Genomic DNA, 15,913 nt, shown 5'->3' with positions numbered 1-15,913 from the left:
ATCGGAGAATCCCCACGCCGCCTTATGACGACGTCAGCTTGATCCCTCCAACCCGTAAGCACACCTTTGCTCCTGAAGTCGACCCAACCGGTTTAATAGATGATGAAGCTGAGTTTGAGGCCTTGAGTGGCATTGACTGGGCCTCATCATCCTTCCAGGACAAAGCAGCCGGCGGAGAGGCGGAGAAGGATAACCCGAAGGCTTCAAATCAACCCCAAGAGTAGATTATCAGGCGCCACCTGCTTATGTAGTTGTAGAAAAACAATGCCGCGTCATTCAGACTCGGAGAGTCTTGTAATAGAGTAAAAAATACCTTGAGTTTTGCTATGCCTTAGCGTATGCTTATGGCCTTTAGTACTTGCATAAGCTGCCGTCACTATATACTTTATATGAATCTGTTATGCCCTTTGCAGAAATACCTTGCATTGCCCTGTAGTGCTTACAGTTGTTTTTTCGGCTTATATAAACCAACCCCTGAGGGTAAACTTAACTCCTGAAAATTGGCACATACAAGTTCACCTGGTTCTTAACAACATGATGTAACTAATATTAATTCTGGAAGATTGTAATGTATTCCATTGTACCTTCAAGAGGGTCACAAGATATCTAATGTTGGCACTTGTAAAATATGATGAACAAAATTCAAGGGTTTCTGATTCGAATATGATCAGTGACCCGTTCCAAAGGGGTTGAGCTAAGATTCGGATACGATCTGTTAGCCCCCAGTGGCTGTGGCGATGCCGATCAAGTGGGTATCGACAGCTATGTTCTCTTTGGTTCGAATACAACCTATGTTTGAACAGGAAGGCCCCAAGTGACCATAAGAGTTGTTTAATGACGCTGATTCTAATACGATCCACATCAGACCCAAAAGGAGTTAAGCTATGATTCAGATATGATCAAGAAGCCCCCCAAGTGGGTTTGGCAGTATGCCGATCAAGTGGGTATCGACAGCTATGTTCTCTTTGGTTCGAATACGACCTATGTTTGAACAGGAAGCCCCCAAGTGATCACGGCTAGATTCAGATATGATCATAAGTCAGACCAAAGGAAAGCCGGATTCAGATACGATCCGCTTCTCCTTGGTCATCTCCACCACCTGACAAGGAAAACACATAAACCTTTTTAGGAGTGGAAAAAAGGACAGAGGTCCTGCTTTATTGCTTTATATAATATACATAGTATAAGTATATACACATTAGAGCCGACGGCTCAAGTATAATAAGGCCGATGATGAGCGATATTCCACGGCCGACGGGTCTCCTCCTCCGACTTACGTGAGTCTTTGTGTTCCCGAACGTCGATAAGGTAGTATGAACCATTGTTCAGATTCTTGTTGACCACAAAGGGTCCTTCCCAAGGAGGGGATAGCTTGTGCATGTTAGATTGATCCTGGATGAATTGGAGCACTAAGTCGCCTTCCTGAAAGGTTCTGGACTTAACCCGGCGGCTGTGGTAGCGGCGCAGGTCTTGCTGGTAAATCGCCGAACGGGCTATTGCCAAATCTCGCTCTTCATCCAACAGGTCAAGTGCATCTTGACGAGCTTTTTCATTGTCTTCCTCAACATAAGCCGCCACACAGGGTGAATCGTGACGGATGTCACTTGGCAGGACCGCCTCTGCTCCATACACCATAAAGAAAGGCGTGTAACCCGTAGATCTATTAGGTGTAGTATTGATGCTTGATTGAGGGTGAGCTACAGCTAAAACGTCAAGCCGAGTATGCTCTCGTTGACAGAACTCTTCCATAACTCCTTTGGAAAGGTTAGTACCATTATCAGTTATGATGCTGTGTGGAAAACCAAAGCGAAAAATCACCTTTTTCATAAACTGGACTGCTGTGGCTGCATCACACTTACTCACTGGCTCCGTCTCCACCCACTTTGTGAACTTGTCAACCGCCACAAAGAGGTGAGTCTTTTTATCCTTAGATCTTTTGAAAGGCCCGACCATATCAAGCCCCCAGACTGCAAATTGCTAGGTAATTGGAATCATCCTCAATTCTTGAGCTGGCACATGGGCTCGTCGTGAGAATTTCTAACATCCGTCACATTTACTGACCAGGTCTTCTGCATCAGCATGAGCTGTCAGCCAATAAAACCCATGACGGAAAGCTTTGGCCACAAGAGATTTGGAGCCGGCGTGATGACCACAATCGCCTTCATGAATCTCACGAAGGATCTCCTGACCCTCTGTAGGTGACACACAACGTTGAATCGCGCAAGTGACGCTGTAATGATGTAACTCGCCATTGACAATTGTCTTGGACTTAGACCGCCGGACAATCTGTCTTGCCAAGGTCTCGTCTTCAGGCAACTCTCCCCGGGTCATGTAAGCCAAATAAGGCACTGTCCAATCCGGGATAATGTGGATAGCCGCCACCAGCTGTGCCTCCGGGTCTGGTATTGCCAGATCTTCTTTTGTAGGTAACTTAACAGAAGGATTATGCAAAACATCAAGAAAGGTGTTAGGCGGCACCGGCTTACATTGAGACCCCAGCCAGCTTAAGGCATCAGCCGCCTCATTCTTTCTTCGATCAATGTGTTCCACTACGTAACCCTTGAAATATCCAGCCACAGCATCGACTTCACGACGGTAAGCCGCCATGATGGGATCTTTAGAGTCCCACTTGCCTGACACATGTTGAACCACAAGGTCTGAGTCTCCTAAGCATCTTACCCGGCTCAAGTTCATCTCTTTGGCCATCCGGAGACCATGGAGCAGGGCCTCGTACTCAGCTACATTGTTAGTGCAAGGAAACATAAGCCGGAGCACATAACAAAACTTGTCACCTCGAGGGGAAGTTAATACAACTCCAGCCCCCGAGCCTTCCAACTGTCTGGACCCATCAAAGTGAATAATCCAATAAGTGTTATCGGGCTTCTCCTCAGGTGCCTGTAGCTCTGTCCAGTCGTTGATGAAATCCACCAAAGCTTGAGACTTAATGGCAGTACGCGGTACGTACTTCAGACCATGAGGCCCGAGCTCGATGGCCCATTTGGTGACTCGTCATGTAGCCTCTCTGTTCTGAATAATGTCTCCCAAGGGGGCAGAACTTACCACAGTGATAGGGTGACCTTGGAAGTACTGCTTCAGCTTCCGGCTTGCCATGAACACCCCGTAAACAAGTTTCTGCCAATGAGGATATCTTTGTTTTGACTCGATGAGTACCTCACTGACATAATAAACCGGCCGTTGAACCGGATGTTCCTTACCAGTCTCCTTGCGCTCTACCACAATTGCCACACTGACGGCTCGTGAATTAGCAGCCACATATAACAACAAAGGCTCTTTGTCAATGGGAGCCGCAAGAACTGGCGGCTCAGATAACTGCCTCTTCAAATCCTCAAAAGCAGCATTAGCAGCATCACTCCAGACAAAGGTGTCTGCCTTCTTCATTAATTGGTACAGCGGTAGTGCCTTCTCACCTAACCGGCTTATGAACCGGCTTAAAGCGGCAACACGACCCGCCAATTGCTGAACATCATTAATACATGCCGGTTTAGCCAAAGAAGTGATTGCCTTAATCTTCTCCGGATTAGCCTCGACGCCCCTGTTTGAGACCAAGAATCCCAAAAGCTTGCCTGCAGGCACACCAAATACACACTTCTCCGGGTTAAGCATCATTTTGTAAACCCGGAGATTGTCAAAGGTTTCTCTGAGATCAGATATCAAGGTTTCCGCCTCTCTGGATTTCACTACTATGTCATCCACATAGGCATGAACATTGCGCCCAATCTGATTGTGGAGACAATTATGTACACACCGTTGATAAGTTGCCTGGGCACTCTTGAGCCCAAAAGGCATAGACACATAGCAGAAGGCTCCAAACGGGGTGATGAAAGCCGTCTTCTCCTGGTCCTTAACTGCCATCTTGATCTGATGATAACCAGAATAAGCATCCAAAAAGCTCAAACGCGCACAACCTGCCGTAGCATCAATGATTTGATCAATACGGGGGAGGGCAAAAGGATCAGCCGGACAAGCCTTATTTAAGTCCGTGTAATCCACACACATCCGCCAGGTGCCATTTTTCTTGAGTACGAGTACCGGGTTAGCCAACCACTCCGGGTGAAAAACTTCGACAATAAACCCAGCCGCCAAGAGCCGGACGACCTCTTCTCCTATAGCTTTTCGTCGCTCTTCATTGAATCGCCGCAGAAACTGCCTGACCGGCTTATACTTTGGATCAATATTAAGAGTGTGCTCAGCGAGTTCTCTCGGTACACCTGGCATGTCAGAAGGTTTCCATGCAAAGATGTCCCGGTTCTCACGGATGAACTCGATGAGCGCGCTTTCCTATTTAGGATCCAAGTTGGCACTGATGTTGAATTGCTTAGATGAATCGTCCGGAGTAAAATCAACAAGCTTAGTCTCTGCAGCCGATTTAAACTTCATGGCCAGGTCATGCTCCGTAGTCGGCTTCTTGAGAGAAGTCATATCCGCCGGGTCAACGTTATCTTGATAAAATTTGAGCTCCTCTGCTGCACAGACAGACTCGGCGTAAGCCGCATCGCCTTCTTCACACTCCAGGGCCACCTTTCGGCTTCCATGCACAGTGATGGTACCCTTTTAACCCGGCATCTTGAGCTGTAGATAAACATAACACGGTCGTGCCATGAACTTGGCATAGGCCGGCCGCCCGAACAAAGCGTGATATGGACTCTTGATTTTGACCACTTCAAAAGTTAACTTTTCCGCCCTAGAATCATGCTCGTCTCCGAAGGCCACCTCTATCTCAATCTTGCCCACAGGATACCGCCGACTTACCGGGCACCACTCCATGGAAGACGGTGTTGGAAGTCTTTAAATTCTTGTCAGTTAAGCCCATGCGCCGAAAGGTCTCGTAATAGAGGATGTTGATGCTGCTACCTCCATCCATGAGCACCTTAGTAAATTTATACCCACCAACCTGCGGTGCCACCACTAGGGCCAGTTGACCCGAATTATCAATCCGGGGAGGGTGATCCTCCCTGCTCCAGACAATAGGCTGTTCCGACCACCTCAAGTAACGAGGGACAGCCGGTTCAACAGAATTCACAGCCCTCTTATGAACTTTCTGATCATGTTTACACAAACTTGTGGTGAATACGTGATACTGCCCACTGTTTAACTGTTTTGGGTAGCTCTGATAACCCGACTGTTGCTGTTGCTGACCTCCTTGACTAGACTGCTGTTGATTATAACCACCCTGGTTTCCCTGAAAACCGGATCCTGAACCACCGCCTGGGCCATGAAAGCCGCCGGCTCCTGAGCCGCCGCTTGGGCCTTGATTGCCATCAAACGTATTAGAATTCTTGAAAGCTTTCATGATTGCGCAATCCTTCCATAAATGAGTCGCTGGTCGTTCCCGGGTGCCATGTTTCGGGCAGGACTCATTGATCAGTTGCTCAAGAGACGGTCCTGACCCACCAAACCGGGGTGGCTTCCCTTTGCACTTCTGATTGTTACCCTGTGCATTGGCCACAAATTCCGGGTTACCGTCCGCCTTACGCTTATTGCCTCCTTGACTTGTCGGGTTATGCTGCTGACCCTTTCCATTACCGTTCTTCTTTCCCTTCCCCGTCTTTTCATCATTAGACGCGGGGTCCTTGGTACTATTAGAATCGGCATACTTGACTAAAGCCGCCATCAGCGTCCCCATATCGTTGCAATCACGCTTAAGGCGCCCCAGCTTCTGTCTCAGAGGCTCAAAGCGGCAATTCTTCTCCAGCATGAGAACTGCTGAGCCGGCATCCATCTTATGAGACGAATGTATTATATCTTTGACTCGGCGCACCCAATGAGTCGTAGATTCACCTTCTTCCTGCTTACAATTTGTCAGATCCACAATTGACATAGACTGCTTGCAAGTATCCTTGAAGTTCTGGATGAAACGGGCCTTTAGCTCCGCCCATGAACTAATGGAGTTGGGTGGCAAACCCTTTAACCAAGAACGGGCCGTTCCGTCCAACATCATGGTGAAATATTTAGCCATCACTTCATCACTAACCTCCAGCAGCTCCATAGCCATCTCGTAACTTTCAATCCACGCCCCAGGCTATAAATCGGCCGTATAATTTGGCACCTTCCGAGGTCCCTTGAAATCCTTGGGCAGACGTACATTACGTAGAGCCGGTACCAGACAAGGAACTCCTCCGGTTCTAGTAGCAACTCCCGCCTCAACGGAAGTCGTCGGGTAAGCCGGTGAGTTCTGTTGGGCTGCTAGCTGAGCCGCTAGCTGAGATGCCCGCTCGTCCTCCTGACGTATCCGATCCTGAACCGGGTTATACCCGCCGGGCTGGTTCCGGCGCTGAGCGTTACTTGACAAGGCCTCTGACTCCATGTGTCTACTGTAACTCGGGCTTTGATTTTGACGACGCGGGGCTAACCAGGGCGGAGGAGTCGAGTGAATCATATCCCGGCTGTAGGAGCAGGTCTTTTGCTGAGCCAGGGCTGTTTGGACAAGTTCTCTGATCTTCCGGGTTTCCACCGCTGTCGGATCATCCCCATATACTAGGAGAGCTGCCAAACGTGCTGATGCTGCGATTAAGTTCTCCATGGGGTTGGAGAAGTGACCCTGTGGTATTGGTACGTAATTGGGCGGTGCCATATTGCCATGAGGAGGTGCCATCCCCTGAGGCTGGACTGGACCTCCCGCTCTGGATGTAATAAGCTGATTCGCACCTGGCGGGTTACTTGGGCCGGCCACGGGTGTAGCAAAGAGATTTCGAGGATCATAATTTTGAGGTAAACGGGACTGAGTTTTCTGATGTCTCCTCCTCATTACCTCATTAGATGCGTTTAAGCTCAACGTGAGCTGCAAGGCCTCTGCCTAAAGTTGCTGCACCCGTATGTCCAAAGTCGCCCGCTCTACTGCTAATCTAGCGTCCTCAGCTGCTAAGGTTTCCTTGACTCGGGCGATCTCGTCGCGAACCTGTGCCACCTCTGCCTCATGCTCAGATTGGTTCGCTGGGATGACTGTAACAGTTAACAAAGCCGTAAGCTTATCCATGAGATCCATCAGCACCTGAGCCGGTGAGCGCACGGGGCCTCCTGCCCCGGCTGCTCCTAACCCGGACATTATCGCCGCTAAGGCCGTAGAATTTTGGCCGGGTTGAGTACCAGCCATGAAGACTCCTGCCCAGTTTGGCGACTCTGAGAGGTTCGGAATAGTGCTGCCGTCGGAACAGCCCTCAAGCACACCATCTTGAACTTGATACAGCGAATCTGTTGAGCCGGCGAATGAATCCCCGTCAGAGAGGACGGCCGGCTCACCATCACCTTCAGATCCTTCAGGAAGTTCACCTTCATGGATGCAACCCACAAAGGCACGCTTCACGACGGGTTGAGCTTGGGCGGGTTTCGCACGCTGAACCGTCTCGACGAGGTCGGTGCAGCTGTCCGGCTCAGGGCCCGGCTCACCAATCCGGTCATTGAAGACGTGAATTCCGCCAAAGGGGACCCGGTAGCCGTACTCAATTGAGCCGGCGTCGGGGCCCCAGCCTTCGTCGTCGATGTAGATCTTGCCGCGATGACTCTTGGTCATCCGGCCAACTGCGTATCCCTTGAGCCCTTCGAAGCTACCCTTCAAGAACTCAAATCCACCGTGTGCTGGCCCCACGGTGGGTGCCAACTGTCGTGGAATTGTCACGGCAGATGTCCTCTTGCAAGGACTTGATCGTGGAGCCATCGCAACTAGGAAGATTAAAGGGGTTAATCGGGACAAGGGACACGCGGGGTTTATACTAGTTCAGCCCCTTATGGTGAAGGAAGGCCTACGTCTAGTTTGGTTAGAATTGCTTGAGGTTTCGATGACCACGGAGCGAGATACGCTATGCCCGGTTCTTGATCTCTTGTTTCTTCTGTCCCTAAGCCGCCAGCGGGTCGTCCCCTTATATACACGGGTCGACGCCCTACGGCTTACAGAGTCCCGACCGGCTCATAAACAGTGTCTGACTCGGTGACTAGTTATTTCTACCTTACAATACAAGTCGCGCCCTCATGGCGGTTTATCACCATGGGCCCTAAATCGTTTGTGGGCCTTTAGACCCTTTACTGAACCGCCATCTTCACATCTTGGTCTTGGGCTTCAGATGGGCTTCTCTTTGTGTAACCCGGCCCCTCCTGGGCGGCTTACGTAAATAATTATATCCCCAACACCAGGGGCAGTCTTGAAAGCCGGCAGTTGAGTCTGCGATGAGTCGCCAGAAGAGGAGCGGGAAATCTCCTGCAAAGATGGAATCAAAATTGAGTGATTAATGAAAATAACTCGCTGGTAAATACAAGAGTTAAGGTTAAAATAACCTCATTTTGCCGTTTCCGAGGAGTATTTGGTAAATCGGAGGATAAATCTTCGTCTCCACCGGTCCGGGTCTGGCGGCGGCTCTCATGTTGCTGTCGTTTTAAGAGAAAATGAGGATCTAAATAAGCCAAGGGGTGTGAAAGCCTTACTTTCCGGGTTACCCGCCGAAGTTTCTGCCTCGGTAAAGGTTCTGAGTCGGAGGAAATAGTAGTTACCTCTCCTTCGACTGCTTGGCTGGCTCTCGTGTCATCCTGGCAATAGTCAGTGTCAATAAGGTTGTTAAAAAACAAGCCAAGAGAGTAAAGGGCTACCTCCCACTTAGAGGCATCATCCAGCTTCAGCAATTCAGAGGCACTTGGTTTCTTCCTAGACCTCCTGCTGGTCTTTTTGACGGCTCTTATCGTGGAATTGTCACGGTAGATGTCCTGGTGTGAGGACTTAGTTGTGAGGCCAACGCATCTATGTGGTAGCTTGAGAGGGGTTGAGCGGAATCGAGATACGCGACGCAAGACAAGGATTTAGATAGCTTCGGGCCCCGGGAAACATCATCCAGTAACAACCCTACGTGCTGTTCATGGCTAGGTCTTATTATCATCACAAGGGAGTTGCCGTAAACCGGCTCTCCCAGTTATCCCTAACCCTTAAGATTACCCCCCCCTCTTTGGGGTGCCCTGCCCCTCCTTATATATGTTGAAGGGGCGGGTTACATGTAGAGTCCAACTCAGATTAAGACTTAAACTATTTTGACTTCATAAAGTCTTGGGCTTCATAACGTCTCGGGCTTCATAACCCCTGGAAACCAAGTTATCACTGTCTGCCGAGTTATGAGTGGTGCCGGTTTATGATGGTCTGCCGGCTTATGACTGTCTGCTGGTTTATGATTGTCTACTGAGTTATCATTTGACTTAACTCATGTCGGGTTATCATCTGACTTAACTCCTGCCGGGTTATCATCTGACTTAACTCCTGCTGGGTTATCATCTGACTTATCTGGACGATAGATGATCCGTACACATAGCGTCCATGATTAATCCACGATGATTCCAGTGGCGCTTTAATAACTCTCTCGAGGAGACCTTAAACCGGGGCGGCTCTTGTTTTTGATTCTCACGTAGACGTTGGTGCTTGGCCCTTCACGTGGGTGGCAGGCCTGTCTCTTCAAAGATGTGACAACGCTACTGTTGCTGGATCAGCTGGATGGACTTGAACGCGTGTGTGCGGAGAGGGCCCGCGATTTGACAGCGGTGGCGCAGTGGAAGCCGGTGTCCACCTTGGCGGACTGCCCGCCCAAGAATCGATCTCCATCTCTGCTTATAAGTTGAATCGGCAGCAAAGAACTTGTCTGTCTCGGTGACTTGCGGCGGCACATCTTCTGACTCACCGGGAATAAACGGTTGTGGTTCTGCTGGGCTAACTCCTCTTGTTCTGAAACAAGCAAGGATGATATTCCACTCATGCCGCAAACCGCTCCTATACCAACATTGAGAGTAGCGTTCCAGAATCCAAAAGACACGACGGCACAAACATCAAACTCTGCACTTCTTTGTATGATGAAAACTTCATCCAATCTCTGTCATCTGACCAAAATCATATGCAACTGAAGCATCCCAAATGTCTGTATATCTAGCCAAGTTCTTTCACTTAACAGCCCCTTCCAGACTTGCAGGCAACCATGGTAGTGGCAGGTCAATGATAGCGACTTAATGCAGTCCCTGATTTGGAGGCGGGCGCAATAGAGGCACCGGCGACTTGTCGAGTCGGGTCGCAGAGTGACACCTGAATTTGCGGCGGCTCGCTGGCGGCTTCTGCGTTCGAGTCACACGGACGGAGGTGACCGGCGGAATCAAGGCCGGATGAGGGCGGCTTGACAGCAGCGACTGCTGAGACCGAGGGCGAGAAGAATAGCTACGAGGTCGGCTCGCTGCAAGGAGTGAGGTCATGGCCACCGTAGTGGCGGCTTGATAGCCAGGTGAGGCAGGTACAACTCGCCGGCAGATTATGGCAGAAACAGGGGGGCCGGCGGCTCACAACAAAGGCAAGGTCGGTTCAAGGTTGTAGGGGGAAAGGGGAGTAGAGCGACGGGTCAACGGTGATGGCCGAAGCCGGAGCAGCAGATGGCCGCATGGAGTAGGACAAGGCGGGTCTGCGGAGGCAGTTTATCATCAGCAGCGTAAGGTGACTTGGGGGCGCCAGGCAAAACGGTGCGGCGGTGCCAGAGGTCAGCGTGGGAGATGGCTTGAAGTAGAAAGGTGCCAGGCAGAACGGTGCGCAACCATGGCCGGTTCAACGCGGGAGGCAGCTTGTGACTCGAAACGGAGCGCGGCCATGGCGACTTGGAGGTGGCAGCTCGGGGGCGCCGGTTTAAAGCAGCAAGGCTGGCTCAAGGTTGCGGGATGGTGGTCCATGGCGATTTTGACAAGGCCATGATGGCCAGACGGGTCGCGGAGACGACGGCTTGTTGCCGGCCATAAAGGAAGTGCCCCAATGACCTTATCGCGGTGACTTGATGGAGACAACTCGCCAGCAACAGTGACTCATGGCAGACTTGGAGATGGCAGCCGGCTAGGAGCAGGCAGAAAACTTGCATGGCTTAACGCAGGGCTATTCTCCGACGTCAGGGCAGCGACTCAAGACGAGGCGGCCCGACGACGGAGGCTCAGGGCAGAGTGGCACCTGGCGGCTCGGACGACGCGGGGCATCTCACCCCTGCTGCGGTTGAAGATGGTGCCTTGAAGCTCTAATGCAGGATGGTGGCAACTTGATATGCCTTTGATAGCGATTCAGACTGTTGGTAAGCCGGCTCGTAGCTGTGGAGGCGACGACTGTTTGAGGATGCCGAGGCCAAGGAAACCGACCCGGCTGTGGTAGCTTGTAGCAGAGGTAAGGTCAGGCGAGGCCGTGGCGGAGTCGACTTGGCGGCTTTCAATGACGGCGTAAAGCGGAGGCGGTCGGCAGTTTTGAGCAGGGGCGCAACCGCGACGGTGGTTCAGAGAGGTGGCCCATGATACGAAGCCATAGCAGAGGCCGGCAGAAGGCGGCTTGCAACGAACTGGCAGACGACGAGGCGACGCATTTAACGCGACGATGCAAAGATGTACAGGGCCGGCCCGAGGCGACGTTGCACGGGGCAGCGCGGCATCCGCTTGAAGGCGACGAGACCGTGGAGGGAGATAACCCGGAAGGCGGTTTGAAGCTTAGCTGATCGCGAGGCCGGGGTGCAGGTTCGAAACCGGCGTGCGCTCGAATTGGAATCCGACTAGAGGAAGCGCCGGCATTGGAGGACAAGGCACCTCGAGGTGAGGTCGGAAGCGCTGATGGTGAAGGAGTCCATCAGCTTGATGACGAACCACCACGGAGGTGAAGCGGAAAAGCATGAGGAATGGCTCAAAACAGGTTTTGGCGGGCATAACCGAAGTAGAAGCAAGGGCCCTAGGCGGCTCGAGCAGCGGGTCGCCGGCCGGTGGCTCACAGCGGTAGCTGAGGCTACTCACGGGCAGCGTGAGGGCGGATCGACGCTCGACCGTGGAGCTACGCGCTGGTGGTTTTTGCTTTGGTGGAACCAGCAAAGGAGGCCCGGCGCCCTCGGATAGGCGGCAGCTCGAATCAGAGACTGGCTCGTGGATAATCCGCCCCTTCCATGTTTTTCCCCATTTTTTTCAACTGCGACGAGGCAGGGCGACTCAGAGGTGGCTTGTTCAATCATGGCCCGTTGGAATATTCCTCTGATGTCTTCACGTGGTGGTTGACGCCGATGCTCGTAATACGCAGCAGAATTAACCCATGACTCTAATGTGTTGATAGTACTTGCAATTTGTCTCGACCCTCACGTCGGCCGCAACAGAGATTTTGTTTCTCGGCGAAAACTTGCGTTTGGACCAGCATACAGCTCACCGCCCAAAAGAAAATCACTCGGCGACTCGCGGTGATGCAAAAGCAAAAACTGACCCTCTGTTGGATTCGACGGATCACCGAAGATGGGTGTGGGGGACTGATCGCAAAACCCTAAATTTCTTCTTCGACTTCACTCTCATGGATTGTGAAACCTTCATATGGAAAATTGCAAACTCCTCAATCCCTGGGGATATATCCCTCCAAGAACTCATCACCACCGTGCACAGGCCCCAAGGTGGGCGCCAGGGAAATCACTTGGGGGCTATGGGTTAAAACCATAGTTACACCTCTTGATAGGCATAAGGGCACCAGGGAAATCACTTGGGGGCTTGGTCGTATTTGAACCATAGCTACACCTCTTGATAGGCATAAGGCCACCAGGGAAATCACTTGGGGGCTTGGTCGTATTCGAACCATAGCTACACCTCTTGATCGGCGCAATGCCATAATCATGACTACTTGGGGGCTCTGGTCATATCCAAACCATAGCTTAAACCCTCTTGATCATACACATACATCATCATATATTGCGTCGTACATTGCATCATCATTACATCATCATAGCATGTATCATATGGGCACGGATATACCGGTTTATATGGCAGAAATCGGTTTTCAAACCAGGTTATATTATTCAAATCTTTAATAGCCAATACGGCTGGATTTTTATTATGGTTATGAATAACCAATATTATGATTGAGGTTTTCAAAAGTCGCTTCAGCACAATGGATATAATGTATTCTACGATGGAAGGAATAGTCCCGAGTCACTGCAGGCTTACGACCCAGAACTTGGGGGCTACGTTATTCAAATTGAGATTACATCAAATACACAAGTCTCATGTCGCTGCAAGCATGCACCATGACACTTGGGGGCTAATGAAAAGTTATTTTTTGCTCATCTTATTGAAGACCCGACTCATCACATCGTAATGAGCCGGCCCTTGGGGGCTACCAATTGCTCCTGTCAACAATTCAAGGTACAAAGCTTTTAATCCATTATATTGAAGGGTTCACTGCTCAGTTGGCAAAAGCACAAGGCTCTTAACCTTGTGGACATGGGTTCAAGCCCCATGATGGGGGTTACATCATATAATGTTATTCTTGATGAAGTATATATAAAATCCCATCTCAATATTATCTTACTGAGCCGGCCCTTGGGGACTACACGTTGTTGTTCAAAGTTTACATGATTATATTTATAAAGTCCCTGCTCATTATTGCATAATGACCCGGTACTTGGGGGCTACATATATACAATACTCAATTTATGACTAATGATTGGGATGAACAAATCGGATTTCTTCAAGATTGTGATATTTATATTGAAGCAAGTCTTAAGTTGTTGCTATGCTACCTTCTTAAAGACTTGGGGGCTACAAGTGATAGGCATATAAGAGGTATATTTTCAAGCTTGATGTTAACTACAATTATGACCCAGTGCCATCAATATTTGTAAATCGACAAGGTTCTACATTCTTAAACCGACAAGTTCTACATTCTTAAAGCAACAAGTTCTACATTCTTAAACCGGCTAAAGATCAGATGAGTATTTCAAGGACCAATATTTTTTAAGCATTGGGAGGTGAGTCAAAGGAATTATTCTTCATAATATTTATCTGTGACAAACCAATGTTAGCAAATTGATTATGAAGCTGGCCTATTTACCCGGATTTTCTAGAAGGAAATGACAAGAATTTAAGGATGCTCAGGATCAGTTTAACATGGATAAATCCAAATTAAACTGGGGGCTAATGTCGGGGATATACCCCACGGTATGACCCGGCCGGAGTTATAACCCGGCTGGGACCTGGTAACCCGGCAGGAGTTAAGTCAGATGATAAGTCGGCAGGAGTTAAGTCAGATGATAACCCGGCAGGAGTTAAGTCAGATGATAACCTGGCAGGAGTTAAGTCAGATGATAACCCGACATGAGTTAAGTCAGATGATAACCCGACAGGAGTTAAGTCAGATGATAACCCGGCAGGAGTTAAGTTAGATGATAACTCAGCAGACAATCATAAACCAGTAGGCAGTCATAACCCGATAGACCATCATAAACCGACAGACCATCATAAACTGGCACCAGTCATAACCCGGCAGACAGTGATAACTCGGTTGCCAGCGGTTATGAAGCCCGAGACGTTATGAAGCCCAAGATGTTATGAAGCCCATGAAGAGAAGTCAAAATAGTTTAAGTCTTAATCCGAGTTGGACTCTACATGTAACCCACCCCTTCAACATATATAAGGAGGGGCAGGGCACCCTCAAGAGGGGGGAAATAATCTTAAGGGTTAGGGATAACTGGGAGAGCTGGTTTACGGCAACTCCCTCGTGATGATAATAAGACCTAGCCATAAATAGCATGTAGGGTTCTTACCGGATGATGTTTCCCGGGGCCCAAAGCTATCTAAATCCTTGTCTTGCGTTGCGTCTCTTGATTCCGCTCAACCCCTCTCAAGCTACCACATAGATGCGTTGGCCTCACGACTAAGTCCTCACACTAGGACATCTGCCGTGACAATTCCACGACAGCTCTCATAGCAACTTTAACCTTTTTTGCGGCCTCATGGTCATATTTGACCTTCCAGAAGTCAGATTAGCCTGGGGAAGGATAACATATTTAAGTTCATGCAATGTTTAAGTGTTGAAGGAAAAGAAATCAAAAAATTTACCTCTGGCGCTGGGTTAAACTTGCAGAAAGGATTTAAACCCACTTTCTGCAGTCTTCATATTTACTATTTACAAGTGTGGTTGCCATCTCAACGATACCCTCTTCGGTCAGTCGTAGAGAGCTATGGCGTAAGGGATCATATGTTCCTCCGGTATAGTTACACATCAAGCCGGATCGTCGGCTTAAGGGTATGATCCGCCATGCGACCCAGCAGCGGATTAAGTCGACTCCAGTTAAGCCATTTCCTAGCAAGGCTTGAACTTTTCTGATTGTAGGGACAAGTTTCTTGCGTTCGGTGGTAGTAAGTTTATCAGGGAGTTGGTACTTTGAATCGAGGCGCTCAGGCCGATAACCCAGCAATGGATTCTCATCAGACGAAGAGATATCTTTGCAGTAGAACCATGTTTGGTTCCAGTCTTTAGGATGGCTTGGCAGAGCTACTTGAGGGAAGATGGCATCTCGTCTGTGTTGAATTGAAATCCCGCCAAGCTCCAAGTTGGGCCCATTTGTGAACTCGTTCTGCCGGTTCAAGTAGAAATACTCTCTGAAAAGCTCAACACTAGGCTCTTCTTGAAGGTATACCTCACAAAAGACTTGGAAGTTACAGATGTTTGATATGGAATTGGGTCCAATGTCTTGCGGATGGAGTTTGAAAAAGTGTAGGATATCTCTGAAGAATTTAGAGCCGGGTGGCGAGAAACCCCGGTTCATATGATCAGTAAATACGATAACTTCACCGTCCTTAGGCTGAGGTTTCTCTTCGCCTGGGTCAGGAACACGGTAATGCATCACACTCTTATCTGGGAAATATCCAACGGTGACAAAATCCTTCAAGGTGTCCTCAGTGACTATGGATGAAACCCAGTTGCAGGTCGTGATTGTTTTGGGCGACATGGTGAAAGGGCGACCTAAAAAACAGGAAAGAATTTGCCGGCTCAAGATGATTGTTAAAATTGCAAGTTAACAAGTACAGTGCATGCTTAGAATGGTGGCTTAAGCAAGGGCTAATGATATATGAAGTAACAATAAACCGACAGAATAAGCCGCCATGACTAAAGGCATTC

The sequence above is a fragment of the Triticum dicoccoides genome, chromosome 4A (assembly GCF_002162155.2).
Source record: "Triticum dicoccoides isolate Atlit2015 ecotype Zavitan chromosome 4A, WEW_v2.0, whole genome shotgun sequence".
Lineage (NCBI taxonomy): Eukaryota > Viridiplantae > Streptophyta > Magnoliopsida > Poales > Poaceae > Triticum > Triticum dicoccoides.
This window is presented reverse-complemented; position numbering follows the sequence as displayed.